The 14,256-nt window shown below is 41.5% G+C and overlaps 1 long non-coding RNA gene across 2 annotated transcripts in view; it reads right to left on the bottom strand.

Annotated features, from left to right (window-relative positions):
* Positions 1-14,256, bottom strand: part of LOC136875816 (uncharacterized) — a 296,775-nt gene that overhangs the window by 141,146 nt on the left and 141,373 nt on the right. The gene's annotated exons all lie outside the window — the stretch shown is intronic.

Here is a 14,256-nt window from a genome sequence, read left to right as displayed (position 1 = left end):
ACGAAAAGAGATACATGGTACCGTATCCCACTCAATTCAGTCGCTTATGCTCTTTACATTTCGAAACAAATTACCAACGGCGATTACTGGCAAATGCCGTCCCAACCCTATTTAATTTTCATTCACATTTACAAACAAAGAAAATAGAGCGCCCACCACCAAGGAAACGTAACCACGAAAAGTCACCTATTTCGGTCAAACGTACACCAAGCATGGTAAATACAATATTTTAATGCTATTTGTGAAATTTATGCAGCCTTATTGTACATGGCCAGCCCCGTGGTGTAGGGGTAGCGTGCCTGCCTCTTACCCATTGGCCCCGGGTTCGATTCCCAACGAGGTCAGGGTTTTTTACCTGGACCTGAGGTCTGGTTTCGAGGACCACTCAGCCTACGTGATTAGAATTGAGGAGCTATCTGACGGTGAGATAGAGGCCCCGGTCTCGAAAGCCAAGAATAACGGCCGAGAGTACTGACCCTCCTTCCCAGTCGTATCCCCCGACCCAAAGTCCCGCGCTCCAGAACACTGCACTTGAGGTGGTAGAGGTGGGATCCCTCGCTGAGTCCGTGGGATAAAACAACCCTGGAGGGTAAACAGATTAAGAAAGAAAGACAGTACTCGTAAGGATGCAATAATTTTAAATATTTATGTCCACCGTTTTTATTTTTATTTACGTTTAACCACAACAGCCAAGCAGGGGAACGCTCTTGTTCCGATTTCGAGGCCTATTCGTAAGTCACTGTGCGATGATTTCGAACTACCCTACAATCAACTGATCGTGATGTTGGCCTCGTTCTGCAATATGATGAAGTGGCGGTATTCGCAGTCTATGATTTTTAATGCTTTGAGCTTTCGGCAACGGTCTTTAATTCTCCCCCAGTGATTCTGAAATGCGTATATTGTACACTTTTCGTCATTTAAAGGCCATGCCCCCTTGCTTGTTTGACCACAAGAAACATGGCGGACGTTCCTTCTATTAGCTTCACCCAGGCAGCGCTTCCGCCTCTCTATGCTATTCTAACTCGTTGCATTTGATTAATTGCGAATGTTGGCAGCAGTGCATATATTAGTTCATTTGTTTTATTCCAAGAGTTGCGTGCCAACTTGGACGTTGTATTGCCATCTGTTGTGGAAAACGTACGGTATTTGCGCTATCTCGTTCGTTCCCGGAACTCTTGAAGAGCAGTCTGCCCTAAACCGGATGAACGAACGAACGAACGATCCTGGAGGCGGAGAGCAGCCTGATTTCCAGTAGCGTATAAGAGTCCAACACTCGGCCACCTCGATTCCTCGCTGCACAACCTCTTTTCTGCACATATAGCATACCTGAATCATATTTTATATTGAATTAAAGGTGGCGTCCGCGGTATGTTCGATCTCTAACCTAAGTTTCGCTCAGGGGTACTGATTGATATATACATGAATTCACTTTGGAAGCTCTTCGTCTGTTCTGGCAGGTTATTGCGCAACGCTACGAAGTACGCACCTCTAAAAATTCATTTACAGATGGCACGTACAAAAAACACCTTCAGCGCTCACACGGCTATTACTGTAATGAAGACTCCTCACCGCTCCTTACAAGCATTCTCTTTGCTTACAAGTTGTGCAGAAAAGAGAGTGAGCAGCGAGGAATCCAGGTGGCCGAGTGTAGGACTCGTGTACGCTACTCTGTTCCTCGGCTCACTCCACCAATATTGTAATTGAATCTTTTTTTTTTTTTTTTTAAACAGTACATGTCAATAAATCTTAGTTTGGAGATATCCAGCTAAAACGTGCACATGTCAGAGACAAGTGCTGTTTATCCAACAAACTATTATTACCAGGCAGAGCTACCGGATAAAGCAATGCAGTGACATGTGTAGTTTCTGCAGAAAACGATAGATCTATACTTAAAGACTGTATTACTTGCCTTAACTCAACTGTGGCAACATCTTGACATGTGTCGTTTCAAAAAAAAAAAAAACGATTCAATTGGTCTTGCTCCAACCTTCCTGCTCCCAAGAACGACTCTCAGTTAGGAGCGGGAGCGAACTAGCTAGCTCTCTCAAAGCAGTTCAGCCTGTTGCTCGAGGCGCTGTTCAATATATTCTAGTTTTTGTGTTATGTCTTTCAGCTCATTAGACACCCTTTCCTGAAACTGGGAGAAGTTAGCCGCTGTAGCCCATCCGCGCGGCAGGTGCATCTTGTGACGTGTTAAAAACGGACTTGGGAATCCTTTGTAACAACTTCAGTAGAAGCTACACGACGAATAACTTATTTAGCGGACATACTAAAAGATGCTGTAGGCCAATGACAGATTAGTTACACTTGTTAATCTGGCTAATTGACGAGATGTACTGGAGAGACGTTTTAATACCGAAAGAAATAATGAAACTCAAAGATTTCGCTTTGTCCGAATACTTGTCTGAATGGTCAGCGTTAAGGCATTCGATTCAGAAGGTCCCGGATTCGATTCCCGGCCGAATAGTGGATTTTAATTTTAAAGGCTCAGGGACTGCATGTTTGTGTTTGTTCTAACACGTTTCTCTTCATATTCAGTCAACACACTACACTTTCAACCTCCACAGAAACATCCAATAGTGAATACTAACCTCGGAATTGTAGGTGCATAAGTGTTTAACTGCCTAAAATAGACTCGAATACAGTAGGTTCTAAAACATTTTTACGTAGATTCAATTTTGCGTAATTTAATATGCATCAATTAAAATACCATGCTTGTTTTGATAAAATGATGATAGCTCGTTAGCGGGGTAACAAAACAAGTTTCACTCACCTCTGCTGCAAACGTTAGAAAATATAATTTTACCATCCGATGTGAAGTCGGGAAATCCCTGTAACCACTTTAATTAAAGAAGACTTGGAACCTGACACTTTCTGCACACTTCATAGTGTATAGTGTACTACTACACTCGTCCGGCCCCACGGTGTACAGGGCAACGCGTCCGGCGGGGTCAGGGGTTTTTAATTGTACATGATTAATATCCCTGGCCTGGGGACTGGGTGTTTGTGTCGTCCTTAACGTTCCTTTCCTCAATACTACACTTCCTCCATTCCAATTACACGCAGGTTCATATCACATGGTCCAAGTAGGGGCAAAAGATCTCTATAGGTCGACGCCCCGAGAAAAAGCATTTTTTTAAAAAAAACTACGACACTCAGTTTCAAGGTCGTCCCGCTAAGTGCGCTAGCAATGTATGTCTCGGAATATCTCGCTAGTGTACTTGCTTACACATACTGTAAATGCGACGAGATATAATTTTAACATTTAAGATATCTAAGTGGAAAATGTCCTGCAAACTTCGTGGTTTACGATAAAATATATATTTCAGAAAATCATTAGCAACTTTTTACTGAAAATGGCTGGAGATGTAGTCGAGGCCTGATTGATGCCTTGAAGAGAATACACTGGAGAACAAAGACGGTTAACACTAGACAGGAAATAAAATACACCGCATACAAATAAAATTAAGTAGGCTACAAGCCTTGAGAACAAAAAACATCACTAGCCTACTGTTTTGTATGCATATTTTGACTGGAAATATCTAGGAATGAGTGTCAACTGAAAATATTTTAGTTAGTCTTCTACCATACGGTACATCGCAAAGACCGCATTCGTATCCGTGTATATATACTACACAGTGCAATATACACTTCTGAACAAAATACACACACTTTACAAAACAACCACACATTCAACATCGTTCGATGCAGGAAAGTGTGTGTATGTGGGGGGGGGGTTCTCAATAATTATGTCGCACAACACAAGAATCACTAGGGTAATGGTAGGCAGTAAAAAAAAAAAAAAAGCTACTACACAAAATGGATCACTGAATGTTTACAACTTCTATACAATATGTTCTGTACCCAGTGTAACCCTGCGGCTACTATTAATGTGAACTATATCGAAAAGAATAAGAACCTTGCCTTCGTCGCAGCTGATCGCAGCAAGTCAATAGTGGCGGCGATCTCCGGTTTTAGGCGGTCCCGGTTTTAATTTACTGTTTAGGGCGGTTGGGGCAGTCAAAAGGATCTCTCCTCCCTGCTACTTAGAGAATCGTTATGTGACTTTTCTCATCCCTGTAAGTGTGCCCGTTGAGTACGGAAGCACCACCGATTGAGATTCCCACTGCGTTTAGTCACAGTTAAATTGTTATTTCGCCCAAGATACTGATAAAAACAGATCTCATTGCCTCCCCAAGCTGTGTAGTGACCGTCACCGTCACTCTAATGGAGTCGCGGGTGTGAACTGCGTCTAGTACTTTGCATGTAAGGTTACACACTAAAAAGGAAATATGGCCGCCCTATTATCTTTTTAATGGCTCATCACTGCTACCAACTTTACTAGTTACATACTGAAATCAGCAGACATAACCACCAACGTCAATACGAGTATCAGTAATGGAGGGTTCCCTTACCCGAGTACAATATCAAACACGGTATTAACACTCTTAGAGGAATTACACTCTGTCATATAGTTCTGCCTTTACTCTGACGTATGCATTACTATAGCCGTATTATTCGGCGTTTGTCTTGTAATACTAAACTTCAACAAGGGAGCTGAATTACTTACAGTCGTCGAACTGAAGGGAAACCATGCTCTAATAATACACACAAGCAAACTTTGTTCCTACTTAATTACCAACTAAATAAAAATGTTAATAATTTTATAGATATACATCTCGGAATATTCATGATACCCGATTTGGAAAATAGTCATCCCTTTGACAAACAGGAACAATTTCTCGAAGTTACCAGAGACACGACTAGCCCAACAACATTCCACGGGCTCGGACTTGGCTTGGAAAACGAACTGAAGCAGTAGAACTTAGTATCGGAAAACCTGCAGCCCGTGTCTGACGTTCATTATCACGTAGACAAAATGAACCTCCTTTAACACTGTCATATTGTACAAATGATGGATTTCACTGCTTCACTGCCGTGCTTGATCCAAATGATTTACATAACACGACTTGACCTGTCTCATCCGGGTGTATGGTAAACTGAACATGCATTCTGCAGATTTAAAACCCAGGATAACAAGGAACAAAATCCTCACAAGCATTTCAAGTTATACATCTTACGGATTTTGACGATGGTTGTCAAGTTGGACTTCCTCTCAGTATAATAACCACTAACATTCCGTTTGTATTTTACACTAGATCAATGTACTCCAAGAAAGCTAATTCCACATCAAAAACACCTATGAGCTATGTTGTGAAAAACATATTTGTTTCAAACTCAGCAGCGAAATATAACCCGAAATATCACCTTACTACATCCAGAGAAGATCAAACATATCTCTTGTAATAAAAAGGATCTAAAAAATAATTTGTTCGAACATTTCTACAACATTTTGGTGTTCCAAACTCTCTGGCAAAAAATGAGGCTAAGGTTGTTTAATAGTCGTGTTCTCACTTCAATTTTATAAATTAGGCACCGATAAGCAGAAGTCCTGAAATAAAATTTTACTATTTTTGTTTTATACCCTTCGACAAGAGACAGGTGGCGGCAAAAAGTTATCCAAATATTCTGATCTATAAGAAGTTACGTATTCTGAATCCACAATACTGATTCAAAGCATCCCAAAATTTAATCGAAACAAGAATAATAGTTCATAATTCATCAATAGCTGTAGGGCAACAGCCCCTTAAGCTGGACTAAAACCATTAGACATTTCACGAAATACGAGATACATGATGAATCAATCAATCAATGAATCACCTCTGACCTGCATTTAGGGTTGTTGACCAGATGGCAGATTAATTAACTACTGCTTGATGAACTTTTACTTGAATCACTACTTCCTATTCCTACAAATGAATATTTCCTCCAATTTGTCATCTTGAATTCCTTCTTTCTTTTATGTACTTTTATTCTCATAAAAACTGCCCTCAAGCTTATTCGTTAATTAATACCATTCCAAGCCATCTCTCACCGACAGCTCGAAACATACCACTTAGTCGACCGTCTCGCCTCCTTCCAGGCTAATGTTTGTAACACTACTCTTATCGGAATCACCAGGAACAGGTCATAATCCTTTCCTTTGTAACTTCCACGGTTCTCGCATCAAGGTCCCGTACAATATAAACATACTCCAATTGGGGTACATCCCTCCTACAACCCCTAATAACCCCACAGCAATCTCAAGAGATGTGTAACTAGTACATACAATCCCGTTTATGTGATCACCCCAATGACGATCTTTTCTTATATTAACACTAGGTAATTACAGTGATCAGATCATCAGTTACAGTAATCCAATTAGCAAGTTAAAACAGAGGACTTCTCCCCGTTTTGAAACTTACGACCTGACTTTTCACCCCAATAAGGATAATACCAGTGTCTGATGACCACCTCACAACTCTGTCAGGATATTTATGCAGTCGCTAACAAGGTTGATCAACATTTATTCACTTATAACTTGGACCATACTAAATCTGTCACGCCAAACAATTCCACCAATGAAGTCTTAACCCTCATGACAGTACTAAGACGAGTTCCCCAGATCCTTCAAGAAGTCAAGAAATTTCGGAAATAGAGAATACAACACCCGACAATTGGATCACTAGCTTCATGCTCAACACGCGTAATGTTTGAAGGATATAACAGAAATATCCTGGAAGGAGTTTTAATTTTAAATCCTGAAAACAATGGCTCTGTATACATTAGCACAATATCAGTAGGCCTACGTACCATATATTTATAACTGACACTACAAATAAAACTTCGAACTTCAGGTTTTCCCTGCCAAGAAATAGCAAAGAAACATACTTCATTTAGCTGCGAGAGAACTATAATCAAACAATTGTGGACATTCTCTACTTCTCAAAATAAAGGCAAGTAAATATTCAAAACCAAACCCAGTCAGTACAAAGATTGGACCCACTAGCAACTTCACTATCATTAACTCGCGCACCTAATGACCAGCAATGCAATATTGATTTTTCAATATTTTCGAATGCACAACAGAAAGCATCTTCCGGTTGTGAACAGAATCTTCCCGTATTCCCAACAGATTTAAAACTTCTGACTCAAGATCTAACGGGTAGGTAATACAATTGGTCACGTTGAGCCTTAGAAAATATTCGAAGATTTTCACGCTAAGAATCGATTTTAACAGAGGTCTCAGGCAGTTGAACAGGAAGGACCTAGAGACTCTACAATTTGGGAGTCATGTAAGGCAACTATTGGTAAAATCTCAACGAATTTTGCACATAAATACTACACGTATGACTAACCCCTTAGGGAACTGTTGCACAGGCAACCTCCATAGCAACGGTGTCGTGCGAGTCGTATAACTTTCCTTGCCCCTTGTGCACTTTTATACGCAACCAAATTTACAGGTTGGTACTGCGATTATGCATAAACACCCTGCGCCTGCGATGTAGGCATGAGGCCACCAGCGTGACATACTAATAATGCAGGACCACGGGGCAAGTCGTACAAATCTGTTTAGCGGTATTGTGGAAGACGAATTACGGCTTAGGCCTCTTGTCCACGGAGACTGCAAGCGTGCAGTGTCGGTGGTGTAAGACAGAATGCATAACGCAGTATACTAGACATATTCGTAATGCAGGACTGTACAGCACCCCACCCATGGGCCAGTCGTACAAATCTGTTTAGCGGTAGTGTAGAAGAAATCTCATTTCCACAATAATTCAGCACTTGTTGAAACGCTCCAACACTTATTATTAATGAAAAATGCGCACATCGTGCATATGTATAGAATTTTGTTTGTGACAGTTCTGTTAGCACAGGACAGCGAAGGGTGAACCGGGTATACGAGCCATGGAGGGTTGTTATCGCTTCACAGGAGACTTCAGATGGGATTTACTAAATGTGCACGGCTTGAGAGCACCAATAGAAGAAGGGCCTCCCTGCTGATAAGCACTGGCTGGCTTGGTCCTCGTGCACATTTAGCAACATCGCCCGCGAAGCAGCTGACAAGGGCGCGAGACCAACGCTCGAACGCTCATTGTTTACGACATGTCACAGCGGTAGTGAGAAAGTTTGTCTTTTTTACAAGTAAAATACAATAAACCTCACGTACGTTCCATCATGACGACCTACGTAAACAGCTAAATCTATCGGCGTGCCTCCTGGCTTCTGTTGCCTTCCACATATACAAGCCATCAAATATGAACTGTTCAGTGAAAAATGCTCTCTCTGGAATAAATCGTTTTCCATTCTGCGGCCCACTCGGGGGCCGTGGTTAACCGGTTCGAGCACCGTACGTTGAATGTTGGCCGGTAGGGGGTGCCATAGAATGCGTGCCAAAAGCCTGGATTTAATTCCAAGACTCTCCGCAGTGCCCTGAGCGCATATGACGCTGTCGATTCGTTTTGGACACAGTTGTATGCAGCTTTCGCACGAGCAGACGCCAAAGTACAACTGCATTCAATAAGAGTTTGATTTGACTCCATATGAACGCCATACAAAAAAGTAACTTCTAAGAATTGTCTGTACATTGCTGAGAGTTTATTCGTGATGTCCGTACACACACAGAAATAAACGGCTCAAGATCACTTCATGTAAAGTCAGGAAATGAGCCACTACAATCTAGGATATAATTATTTTATTCACACTGAGTGAAATGGCAGTTTAGGAGAAGGCCTAAAGATAATTCTCAAATAATTATGTTATTACTGGTCCTATCCATAAATACCACATACATGAATATCTCCGTTATCACAGCCGGTACGGTAAAAATGTAAGTCCATAACAACGCCGAACCACGACAAAGTGGGTTAACAGAATGTAATGAAATTCGGTATGTAAAGTCGGGGAATAAGGAACTACACTCTAGGCTATAAACAATTGTATTCACCTCGATGAAATGGCAGTTTAGGGGAAGGCGCCTAAATTCAACTTGTAAGTGCCGATTTTATTTGTACTACCGAAATGTACTACATAACAAAAGTCATACAGAATACAATTTCCAATCGTTAGTGTTATAAATCACAGAGAGAAAATTGGAAGGGGTCCGACACTTCGAAAATTGTAGGTATCGACTGAAGAAGACAAGGACCACGAAGTGCGTGAACATGACAGTCTCCCTAGGCCTCCATACGTAATACTGACGGGGTCAGACCACGGGAGGTCGGATAGTACACACAAAACTGAGGAGCCTGCCACACGTAAGTGGAAGCAATACCACGACTCGCCTCCGGGCTCCGTGGTCGCCAACGGACGCTCCTAAATTCAGAGCCCGTACGACCCCTTTTAGTCGCCAAATCTCAGGAGCAACTTGAGGGGGTGACAAAGACACATGCTGAGGAATCGTCCCCCTACCTAATGTAAGGCCACGGCCACTTCCTTCCCTCTTCCTTGCCTATTCCTTCCAATCTTCCCATCTCTCCACAAGGCTCCTGTTCAGCATAGCAGGTGAGGTCACCTGGGCGAGGTACTGGTCATCCTACCCAGTTGTATACTCGACCCAAACTCTCGCGCTCCAGGACACCGCCCTTGAGGCGGTAGAGGTGGGATTCCTCGCTGAGTCCGAGGGAAAAACCGACCCTGGAGGGTAAACAGATAAAGAAAGAAAGAAAGAAAGAAAGAAAGAAAGAAAGAAAGAAAGAAAAATATTTTTTGTAATGATAAACATTAGTAAAGAGCCAAATAACATTGGAAATCCAATAACGTTCATGCAAATATACCTTTTTTTCAGTATATTACCTTTGAATTGTAATGTATATGAAAGAATTTGACCAGTGTTGAAAAACAAAACAACACGCGGGACTCGATCCAGCGAGCCAGCGCTTACGGAGCTTGAACGCTAACCACTCGACCACCACCGTTTCACGCAATGTTCGCAACGCACCGGTACATATTCGACGCGAAAACTTATCTTCAGATTTTCTCGAGAACGCCTTAGTAGTACACCTTACTACTTGCACATTATCTTGTCCTAATGGACTACTAAATGTGTACAAAGTTTGAAGATACTCCGTGATCCGAACGTCGTGGCCACCCCTTGTAAGAGTATTATGCCTGTATTCAGTCTGTGTTTCTTAATTTGCGTCTATATTTCCTCCGCTTGTTATGGTTTGTAGATAATACAAAGCATAGTAGATAATAATTGTGGCATTAGTTTGATATTTAATCCCATTTTGAGATGGTATTCATGTTTTAGAAAATTTAAGGAATTGCATAAATTTTTACAGAAATTTGTACCACAAATGCCACGAAAACCGTCTGATGCATGGCATTTCTTTGAAATTACTGGTGATAAAAATAAGCAAAATGCAAATTTTGCGGCCGCATTTACTTGACGGGTGGTGGCGTATCAAATTTGTGGGATTATATCAAGAGGCATCACAAGGATGAAATGCGCAGGGCGGCTTCTCCAGCAGAAAGCAACATTGCTGTATTCAGCAAAATGGTTATGTTGTGAGAAAAGGGCATTGAATTTACGTTGCCATACCAATAACGTATTTAAACGTGCCGCCACATTACATTCACTCGGTAGTTTACTCGGTACTACCGGGTAATGACGTCACAACAACTGCTCCGCTCCGCTCCGCTCCGTCCCCACCACTAGTCCACACTCGACTGGTTGCCAGCATGACGTTGGGTTGGTCACATGTTCGCTCCCTTGCCCGCATGCGCACCAGTGGGACTGCGATAGCGCGGTAAATTATTATTCTTATGAATTCGCTGAAGGAATAACACAAATTTGATGATACTGCCTTGAATGAAAACCTACAACCTGTTTTCTAGTTATTGACAGGGTCAGGGATGGAATGAATCTTGCGGCGAGGATAGGAATTGTACCGGCTGCCGAAGTCTGTCACACTCCCCTGGGGCAATGATTAATGACTGACGGATGAAATTAAGTGATAACTGGAGAGAGTTGCTGGAAGGAAAGATGACCCGGAGAAAAACCTGTCCCGCCTCCGCTTTGTCCAGGACAAATCTCACATGGAGTGACCGGGATTTGAACGACGGAACCCAGCGGTGAGAGGCCGACGCGCTGCCGCCTGAGCTACGGAGGCTTCATACTGACTTGAGAACGATAATATTACGGCTATACCGCCGTCAGAGAGAAAACCAGCCATGCTGTAGACATGTGCTCATGTTGGTTGATGCTAGCGCAGAACGCCTGTGCGGGGAGACATCAAAATAGTTCGTTAGTCAGGTAATAGCATGCTGCGATCCTACATGTACAATATCCAAGTCCGGCTCCATGGCTAAATGGTTAGCGTGCTGGCCTTGGGTCACACGGGTCCCGGGTTCGATTCCCGGCAGGGTCGGGAATTTTAACGATCATTAGTTAATTTCGCTGGCACGGGGGCTGGGTGTATGTGTTGTCTTCATCATTTCATCCTCATAACGACGCGCAGGTCGCCTAGGGATGTCAAATCGGATTATCTGCACCTCGCGAGCCGAATTTGTCATTCGACACTCCTAGCACTAAAAGCCATACGCCATTTCATTTTCACGATATCCAAAATATATACTGTACGTATAACAAACGACGTTTCTGTTCTAATACAGTAGAGCGCTGCCCTTCTGAGCCCAACTTGGCAGGTTCGATACTGGTTCAGGTGCTCAAATGCGTCAGCCTCGTGTCGGTAGATTTACTGGCACGTGAAAGAACTCCTGCGGGACTAAATTCCGGCAATTCGGTATCTCCGAAAACTGTAAAAGTACTGTATTTAGTGGTACGTAAGCAAATATATTACTATTAAGTAGGCCTACTCTTTAGTGACTAAGATGATGATCATGCACTCGACCCTGCATACCACTAGTATCCTTGGAGTCGCTAGGCCACCATTTATAGCAAGTGTTGGACATTAGCCACGCGAGGGAGGAACGACCTCCTGGGGTGGGGTTCTGCAGTTGTCACTTCCTCCCTGAACTGTACTGAAGAGAAATATTGTGTTGTCTAGTAACACCAGTCGGGTGTTTCTCTGAAAACATCGTGATTCTAGAAATAGCTTTTATTGTTTTCCACAACTACTATACCATTGTGTTAGCAGAAGCTAACGAGATGCTATATTCCCTCAATACATGTTACCATGACGACTGAACAATATCCCCCTCTCAGAGTTCACACGGTAAAATATTGGGACAAATTATAACGGCGAATATTTCACTCGAACGGTAAAAACCTAAGTTCGGAAATAACGTATTGCACAGAATATTTCGATACACTCGAGAATTATGACATTTTTCTTGTTAGCCATCTTGATGCTATTAATTAGTACAGTGTCGGTATATCTTACATAAATTCTGTTAGGCCACTTTACCCTCAGGTAACAAATAAACTGAACCTGAAGTCCACAGTTCAGAAACAACTACACTATAAGGTTAAACTGTTGCCTCATGCTTCGTTTTTAGGTGTACCCACTAAATTATAGCTCTGGTCTATGGATGACGTCTATGTATTAAAGATGAATTATTTAAGACACAAATATTAAAATACTGTTTTGCACAAGGACTATTTTTAAACACACACTTAAAATACTCCACGAAGTGTCGTACAACTACAAACACTAGTGTTCCTCTTCGACAGTAGTCCATCTCTTTGGGTATGAACCTCGTATCCTGCTCTTCACGATATGCCCCCGAGTTTTCGATGTGGAAGTGTAGCAAGTGAGCATTTACAATCGCTGTGCAACCCATCTTCTCGCAGTTTTTCAACATTGTATCAACAATTTCTTTGCAATTTGTATTTTTTAAAATATCATCATTACTGATGGTCCTGTCTTTCTGTATCAATCAATCAATCAATACTGATCTGCATTTAGGGCAGTCGCCCAGGTGGCAGATTCCCTATCTACTGCTTTCCTAGCCTTTTCCGAAATGATTTCAAAGAAATTGGAAATTTATTGAACATCTCCCTTGGTAAGTTATTCCAATCCCTAACTCCCCTTCCTATAAATGAATATTTGCCCCAGTTTGTCCTCTTGAATTCCAACTTTATCTTCATATTGTGATCTTTCCTACTTTTATAGACGCCATTCAAACCTATTCGTCTACTAATGTCATTCCACGTCATCTCTCCGCTGACAGCTCGGAACATACCACTTAGTCGAGCAGCTCTTCTTCTTTCTCTCAATTCTTCCCAACCCAAACATTGCAACATTTTTGTAACGCTACTCTTTTGTCGGAAATCACCCAGAACAAATCGAGCTGCTTTTCTTTGGATTTTTTCCAGTTCTTGAATCAGGTAATACTGGTGAGGGTCCCATACACTGGAACCATACTCTAGTTGGGGTCTTACCAGAGACTTATATGCACTCTCCTTTACATCCTTACTACAACCCCTAAACACCCTCATAACCATGTGCAGAGATCGGTACCCTTTATTTACAATCCCATTTATGTGATTACCCCAGTGAAGATCTTTCCTTATATTAACACCTAGATACTTACAATGATCCTCAAAAGGAACTTTCACCCCATCAACGCAGTAATTAAAACTGAGAGGACTTTTCCTATTTCCTATTCTGTCTGCAAGCCTCTGTTAATTTATTACGTGCCTCCACAATCCTCTCCTGTTGGTTCCACAACTCGTATTTTTAGCATAAACTAGAAAGTATTTAACAAGAAACAAAAACGGACCTCAAAGAAATGCCACATACAAAATCTATAATCGTACTTTTTTTTAAACTGTTATCTTCCTAACGCCTATGCGCTTTGTTTTATTTTCGACGTGTAACTTTCAGTTCTGCGTTGAAGTCTTTGGTCTGCACTTGTAGATTTTTTAATATTACTATTTTTATTCTTATGATATACGTGCCTTCCATAGACTGAATGCCGATCGAATTAATAATAATAATAATAATAATAATAATAATAATAATAATAATAATAATAATAATAATAATAATAATACTGCAAGGACAGTTCGGAAAATAATGTAACGGAAAATAATAGGCAGCTGAATAATTGCTCATTAAAACCCCTGCATAGTTCGCAAAACAATTTTAATAGAATGATAAGTGGAGCAATTAAAAATGTTTTAATTAGCACCTACAAGTAAAGTGTTATCTTTTCTTCTTGGGAATATAATTATAATGGGCAGTTTTATTTCACCCAGTCACAAATCTTGAGCTAGTGGGTTCACTCGCACAATAATGACAAACAAAACGTACTGTACCTCCTCTCATATCAAATCACATATACGCATAAACTCCACATCTTGTAGGAAAGGAGGGAAAAGTGAAATACGAAATACACCAGTGGAAGCAGGCGTATATGACCTTGAACGGAGAACATAACACTGAAGTTTACAAAACAATCTTAGCA

This window comes from Anabrus simplex, chromosome 6 (genome assembly GCF_040414725.1).
Source record: "Anabrus simplex isolate iqAnaSimp1 chromosome 6, ASM4041472v1, whole genome shotgun sequence".
NCBI lineage: Eukaryota > Metazoa > Arthropoda > Insecta > Orthoptera > Tettigoniidae > Anabrus > Anabrus simplex.
This window is presented reverse-complemented; position numbering and strand designations above follow the sequence as displayed.